Source organism: Odocoileus virginianus, chromosome 3 (genome assembly GCF_023699985.2).
Source record: "Odocoileus virginianus isolate 20LAN1187 ecotype Illinois chromosome 3, Ovbor_1.2, whole genome shotgun sequence".
NCBI lineage: Eukaryota > Metazoa > Chordata > Mammalia > Artiodactyla > Cervidae > Odocoileus > Odocoileus virginianus.
This window is the reverse complement of record NC_069676.1, coordinates 22,936,296-22,943,417: the sequence shown is the minus strand read 5'-3', so window position 1 is coordinate 22,943,417 and position 7,122 is coordinate 22,936,296. Positions and strand designations below refer to the sequence as shown.

At 38.5% G+C, this 7,122-nt stretch overlaps 1 long non-coding RNA gene across 1 annotated transcript in view; it reads left to right on the top strand.

The window, feature by feature from the left end:
* The first annotated feature begins 1,294 nt into the window (after positions 1-1,294).
* LOC139032196 (uncharacterized) overlaps positions 1,295-7,122 on the top strand; it is a 156,765-nt gene continuing 150,937 nt past the window's right edge. Inside the window, exon 1 of the long non-coding RNA XR_011484720.1 lies at positions 1,295-1,475. This is a non-coding gene — a long non-coding RNA (uncharacterized lncRNA). The remainder of the gene's footprint in view (positions 1,476-7,122) is intronic.

The window sequence follows — 7,122 nt, the reverse complement described above, 5'->3', positions numbered from 1 at the left end:
TGGGGGTGGGGGGCGGGGAAGGCTACAAAACATTTTTGAAGGTCACAGTCCAAGGATTTAGGCCCATTCAAAGAATGAGATATTATTTTAAATTATTGAACCTTTCAGGTTCCCACATCTTACCATCATGTCTCCAGGGTCACAGAGTATCAAAATAGGCAAAAGCTGATAGAACTGCAAGAAGATACAGATAAATCCACATTCTAGTCGGAGATTTCAACCCTCTTCCTTTCCAGCAACTAGAAAATCAGGAAGGATACAGTCAAATGAAAAGTATCATTTATTGACTAGATCTGACTGACATTTATAGAACACAGCACCCAATAACAAAATACTGGACACTTTTTTTCTCAGTCTTACATGGACAATTCATCAAGGTAGTCCATATTCTTTAAAAGGATATACATGATTCCAAGTTTTTTTCTCAGATTGCAATAGAAATTTATTAGAATTAAGTAACAAAAAATTAGCTGGAAAATCCCAAATGTTTGGAGACTAGATAGCATGGAGATAGACAATTAATGGGTACCCAATAGCAAGTTCGCAAGTCACAATTCAAAGATCCATTGGGTTGGCCAAAAGGTTAAGTTTCTTACTTTTGTTTTTTGTTTTTGTTTTTTAATTTTTTGCCTGCAATCTGAAAGGAAGGAATAATGTGAAGTTTTACCTTCCTCTTTTGACCAGGCACCACAGAGAGAGATCTGGGAGACCTGTCTTTGAGAATTCTCACCTTTCAACCTCCATTAGTTTTCCCAGGAGCCCATCTGCAGGCTGTGGAGTTAGCAGTGTCCCAGTGGATCTCATCCTGGTCACCAGAAACTGAAGAGGAGAAAAAAATAATTATCCCTCCACACTTCATGGTGGGGGCTTCCCTCATAGCTTAGTGGTTAAAGAATCCGCCTGCAATGCAGGAGACCCCGGTTTGATTCCTGGGTCGAGAAGATCCCTTGGAGAAAGGAAAAGTTAACCACTCCAATGCTTTGGCCTAGAGAATCCCATGGACTGTATGTATAGTCCTTGGGGTCGCAAAGAATCAGACACGACTGAGTGACTTTCACTTCACTCACACTTTATGGTGAGTGCTTGGCTGAGACTCCTTTTTCTCTAAGATGCCGCATAAAATGGTTAAGAATTCTCTACTGTGACCACTATAATTCAAGAATATTTTTGGTAAGGTTAGCCTGCTTATTCAGCTTAAAAACAACAGTTGGATCACAGCTCAGCCTAAGTCGGACCCAGCTCATCTCCCCACCCGGTCCGATTTCCAGGCAGGACCCAGTCCGTCCCCAGACGCAGTCCGGTTCCTAAGTCAGACCCAGCCGACTCACGTTAGTTTCTCGAACTCCTGTGGAAAAAGAAATACTCAAAGTCTGAAAGCTCATAAATAACCCAAGCAGCGAAGCCAGAGTCCGCGAAGAACTTCCGCCCGACCTCCTGGGGCATCGAGAGAGCAAGAAGTTCAAGGCGCTCAACAGGTACCCCCGTCTTTGCGGTGCTCCCGAGGGCCGGGCCGCCTTCAGTTTCCTCTTCTGACGCCAAAACTCCAAAAAAAGAAACTGAGATACCTGAACATTTTTAAGAGTTTATCTCAATAAAAATCAATTTGAATCTGGCAGCATCCAATCTAACAGATATAAAAGGTGCTCTGAAGAGATGTACACACTGAGGCTTTTATAGATAGAGGGGAGCAGGAAGGCGGACCTTATTATATTGAGGCAAAAACCTGAAAAAAGCAGGTTGGTAATGTAATTGCGTAGTTACTTTCCTTAGGGGATGGAAGGGGTGTTTCGGGGAGATTACCTTCCTAATGCTGATGGATTGGTTTAAGATTCTGTTTCTGTGAGAGCTGCAACTAATTAAAGTCTCGGTTTGGTTGTGTGGGGCTTAGATTAAGTGACCTCACTTGGGGCTTGTCTTTTTTTTAAAACAGAACCAAAGCTGCCGCAATTATGATTACGGCTAAAATTTGAATCTTTATTAATCTAAGAGTTATACAAATGTTTAATACGTTTATATCCTCACAACAATCCCCAAGAGGTGGGTATTTTTTATTATTTCTATTTTTGAAATAAGGAAACCTAGGCACAGAATGGTTAAGTAATTATCCATGGTGTGTAACTGAAGGCAACAGACAAGAGATTTGAACCCAAAAGTCTTGATTCCCCAACATGTACCTTTAACTGCCTTGGAAAAATCTCTGTGCACATGTGCAAAGTGTTCTAGAGTACAAATGCAGAAATAAAATGGTTGGATTACACCTGTGAGCATGGCCTTCCCAGGTGGCGCTATCTTAAAGAATCTACCTGCCAATGTAGGAGATGTAAGAGACACGCAGGCGGATCCCTGGGAGATGTGAGAAGCATGCAGGCGGATTCCTGGGTGGGGAAGATTACCTGGAAGAGGGCCTGGCAACACACTCCAGTATTCTTGCCTGGAGTCAGTCCATAGTGTCACACAGAGTCGGACATGACTGAAATAACTTATAACCCAGAACACATGTGAGCATTTTACTGCTTTTAGAGTTACAGTACCAGTTTGTAGTCACACCATCGCTAAATGAGTTTTTTATGCCTCAGTCTCTCTCCTCATGCGGAGAGGAGATACTCTGTGTGATCTAAACTGATCATATGTACTTGCTGGTAACTTGAAACCTGGAAGTTGTGTGACTTCAGCTATACTTGCCACATCAAATTTTGTTTTGTTTTGGTTCTGTTACATTTTTTGAACTTGGTTGTCTTTAAATTTTTTTCTCTTTTATTTTAATCTTAATTGTTACAAGTTTGAATAGAGAGCATCCTCAAAACATGAACTCTGGAACTACATGTATCATCAATTCATTTTTCACTATAACCACCAAATATTTCTTTTAAAAAATATTTGATTGAAGTATAGTTGACAGTGTTGTGTTAATTTGCTGTATAGTAATGTGATTCAATTATATATGTTCTTTTTCATATTCTTTCTTTTATGGTTTATCACAAGATATTGAATATAATTCAATATAGGATATTGAATATACTGGATAGTGCTATGCAGTAGGACTCTGTTGTTTGTCTATATGTAACCGTTTGCATTTACTAACCTCAAACCCTCAATCCATCCCTCTCCCCCCTTTCCTGCTCTTTGGCAACCATAAGTCTGTTCTCTAAGTCTGTGAGTTTGTTTCTGTTTCACAGGTAAGTTCATTCGTGTCATATTTTAGATTCTACATATAAGTGATATCATGTGGTATTTGTCTTTCTCACTTCATTTAGTATGATAATCTCTAGTTGTATCCTTGTTGCTACAAATGACATTATTTCTTTTTATGACTGAATATTATTCCATTGTATATATGTTCCACATCTTTATCCATTCATCTGTCAATGGACGTTTATTAGGTTGCTCCCATGTCTTTGTTACAGTAAATAGTGCTGCTGTATTGTAGAACATAGGGGTATGTGTATCTTTTCAACTTAGTTTTCTCTGGATATATGCTGAGGAGTGGGATTTCTGGCCAGATAGCAACTCTATTTTTAGTTTTTTGAGGAACTTGCATGTTATTTTCCAGAGTGGCTGAACCAATTTTATATTCCCACCAACAGTGTAGGAGGTTTCCCTTTTCTCCACATCCTCTCCAGCATTTGTTATTTTCAGACTTTTTCATGATGGCCATTCTGACTGGTGTGAAGTTATACCTTATGGTAATTTTGATTTGCATGACCCTAATTATTAGTAATATTAAGCCTTTTCATGTGTCTTTTGGATGTCTATATGTCTTTTTTGGAGAAATGTCTATTTAGTTCTTTTGCTCATTTTTTGATCAGGTATAACCACCAACTATTTCTTAAAACTCTTATCCCCTTATTGTATTTACCAAGGCTCAACATATCTTTGTTGATCATCTTTCTGATGAATAAGACACTGCTAAATTCAAGGAAAACCAAAAGAAATTAGGCAGAATTCTTTGTTCTGAAGAACTTATTAAGGAATTAGCTGCATAATCAACTAATTACAATGAAATTTAATAAATACTGGAATGGAAGTATCATTATATCCTATGAGAATATTCATAATAAAGTATTTCTTTTTGCTTTAGGTGGGGCTTAAGGATGGTGATGTATATGCTGGGAATTCAAAAATAAGTAGTTTTTTTTTTTTTTTAATTTTGAGAAGAAAGTGAAGTAATTTACTGAAAGGGAGGAACATAAACAATTTCTTGAAGGCCTGAAAATTCATAGCATATTCATGAATCAGCAAGTAGTGTCGATCAAATGGTGTATGATGGGAATTGGGAAAAGAACTTATAGCTTATATGACTGAGAAGGTAAATCGGTCAAAGCTTTGCAAGTGACTTGCCTGGGTGGCAACTGAGAGGAGAGAAAGGATTATAGTTCACTTTACCTTCCCAGTTCGGTTTTTATTGGTTCTCTTTGCATTTTAACTTCACATATCACTTTTTTCCTTAAAGAATTTTTTACCTTAACAGCTCTTGAAAACTTATACCACTTTTAGACAATGACTCCTTGTTTTCCAATATAATGGGTTTCCCCCTGAAATCCACTAAATAGAAATTGGATGAAAAGTTATATTTCAACGTTACTGTTTCAAACAAAGGCACACTCACACATTTATTTTATACAACAGTTTCTAATCAAAGAATATTACTTGGAGCAAATTTGAAATACATGCTACATTTGGATGAACCGTAATGTTGTGTTTTGCCTATAGATGCCAAGCAAGAGAAATTAATATGTATCCTCTTTGCTACTCGTCATTCTTGTGCATGTATATGATTTCCTCATGTCTGAAAGTGCATACTTTTCTACCCAAAGATTCCAGTCTTTTCTATTCATGTTAAAGCCTTCCATTTCAGGTAGTTATTTTAAAGTTTTAAGAGGAAGAGAATTCTCAAGTTCATACGATACTATATTAAATGTTTGCCCAATATTCAAACAAGTGACTTTCCTCTAGCTTTTAAAGAATGATGTTTTACCACTCTTCTTCCAGCCATAATAAATCATCCTCCTTGGGGAATATTATAAAACTTCATTACATCAATTTATATGTACAAACAGCATTTATTCACTGTTACATTGATTATTTTTATAAGCATTTTTAAAAGATTTACTTGTTTCTTTTCTCTTTTTTGGCTGCTCCGGGTCTTTGCTGCTGTGCACCAGCTTTTTCTATTTGCAGTAAGTGGGAGCTACCCTTCGTTGTGGTGTGCAGGCTTCTCATTGTGGCATTTTCTCTTGTGGCACACAGGCTTTAGGCACATGGGCTTCAGTAGTTGTGGCTCATGGGCTCTAGAGCACTGGCTCAGTAGTTGCGATGGGATAAATTGCTTCACAGCATATGGAATCTTCCCTGGTCAGGGATCAAAACTGTGTCCCCTGCATCGGCAGGTGTATTCTTAACCAATGGACCACCAGGGAAGCCCTGTAAACATGTTTTTATTATTCATTTGATGTACTAACTGTCTGAGAAAAGGTTGGGTGTATCAGACTGGTATGGACACATCCCATATTTTTATACTTACCAACTTTTCACTTAGTGGTGTTATTTTGGAGAATAAGCTAAGGCCATTACAGGAGGAATAGGTGCATTTGGATTTCACATAAGATCTCATTTGTGAGAGCACAACTAATAAAAAAAATTGTAATCTACTTCTGTAGATTGACAAGATTATGCCTATTACGTTTGATTTCAAGAAAATAATTAAGTTCTAATCACTTAAGCCAAAACCAATAATTTATTGGGAAAAAAACCCAAACACCTGTATATCAGTTATTTCATCAAAGAATGGCCTAAACAACCAGTCTGAGAGGGTGACAGTGAGGGCTGCTGAGGTTCCTGGTAGTGAGCAATCCAGGACCATCTTTTTATCTGTGCTGTGGTTCTAGTTGGCTTAATTCTTGTCTACCTCTACATCAGTTTCAGATTCCAAGGAGAGATATCTAATTGGAATGAACTGGTTTACTCCTACACTTCAGTGATGACTTTAAACAGGATACAGTTTCCCAAAGTAGTTTTTTTATTGACTATAAAAATGAGAAAGGTTCTTGCTTTCTCAAGGAAAAACAGCAGATGCCCACAAAATTTTATCAATGCCTTCCCTTGTGGCTCAGATGGTAAAGAATCTGCCTGCAATGCAGGAGTCCTGGGTTTGATTCCTGGGTTGGGAAGATCCCCTGGAGAAGGAAATGGCAAACTGCTCCAGTATCCTTGCCTGGAGAATTTCTTGGACAGAGGAGCCTGGTGGGCTACAATCCATTGGATCATAAAGAGTCAGACACAACTGAGTGACTAATACATACTACATACATACCAGTTCATACACACACACACAGGGATATAGTTTCCTCCACATGTTGTTGTTGTTCGGTAGCTAAATTGTGTTGGACTCTTTGTGACTCCATGTACTGCGGCACATCAGGCTCCCCTGTCCTTCACTATCTCAGATTCATGTCCACTGAGTCAATAATGCTGTCTAACCGTCTCATCCTCTGCTACCCTCTTCTCCTTTTGCCTTCAATCTTTCCTAACATCAGGGTCTTTTCCAATGAGGTGGCTCTTCGCATCAGGTGGCCAAAGTATTGAAGTTTCACCTTCAGCATCAGTCCTTCTGATGGGTATTCAGGGTTGATTTCCTTTAGGATGGACTGGTTTGATCTCCTTGCTGTCCAAGGGACTCTCAAGAATCTTCTCCAGCACCACAGTTTGAAAGCATCTGTTCTTTGGCACTCAGTCTTCTTTATGGTCCAACTCTCACATCCATAGCTTGGTGATATGGACTTTTGTTGGCAAAGTGATGTCTCTGTTTTTTAATATGCTATCTAGGTTTGTTATAGCTTTTCTTCCAAGGAACAAGCATCTTTTAATTTCATGGCTGCAGTCACCATCTGTAGTGCTTTTGGAGCCCAAGAAAGTAAAATCTGTCTCTACTTCCACTTTTTCCCCTTCTGTTTGCCATGTAAACTTTTAAAAATCCCTTTAGCTGACATAATGAGTCTGTCTCAAATAGAAAGCACTCTCAGAACTGTAGAGCAGACTAACTAAATGATAGCCATTTAGTGTATTCAGCTTTGTCTGGAATCTCTGGATTATACACCATCCTTGTTTCTGCAGCTAGTCGTAAAG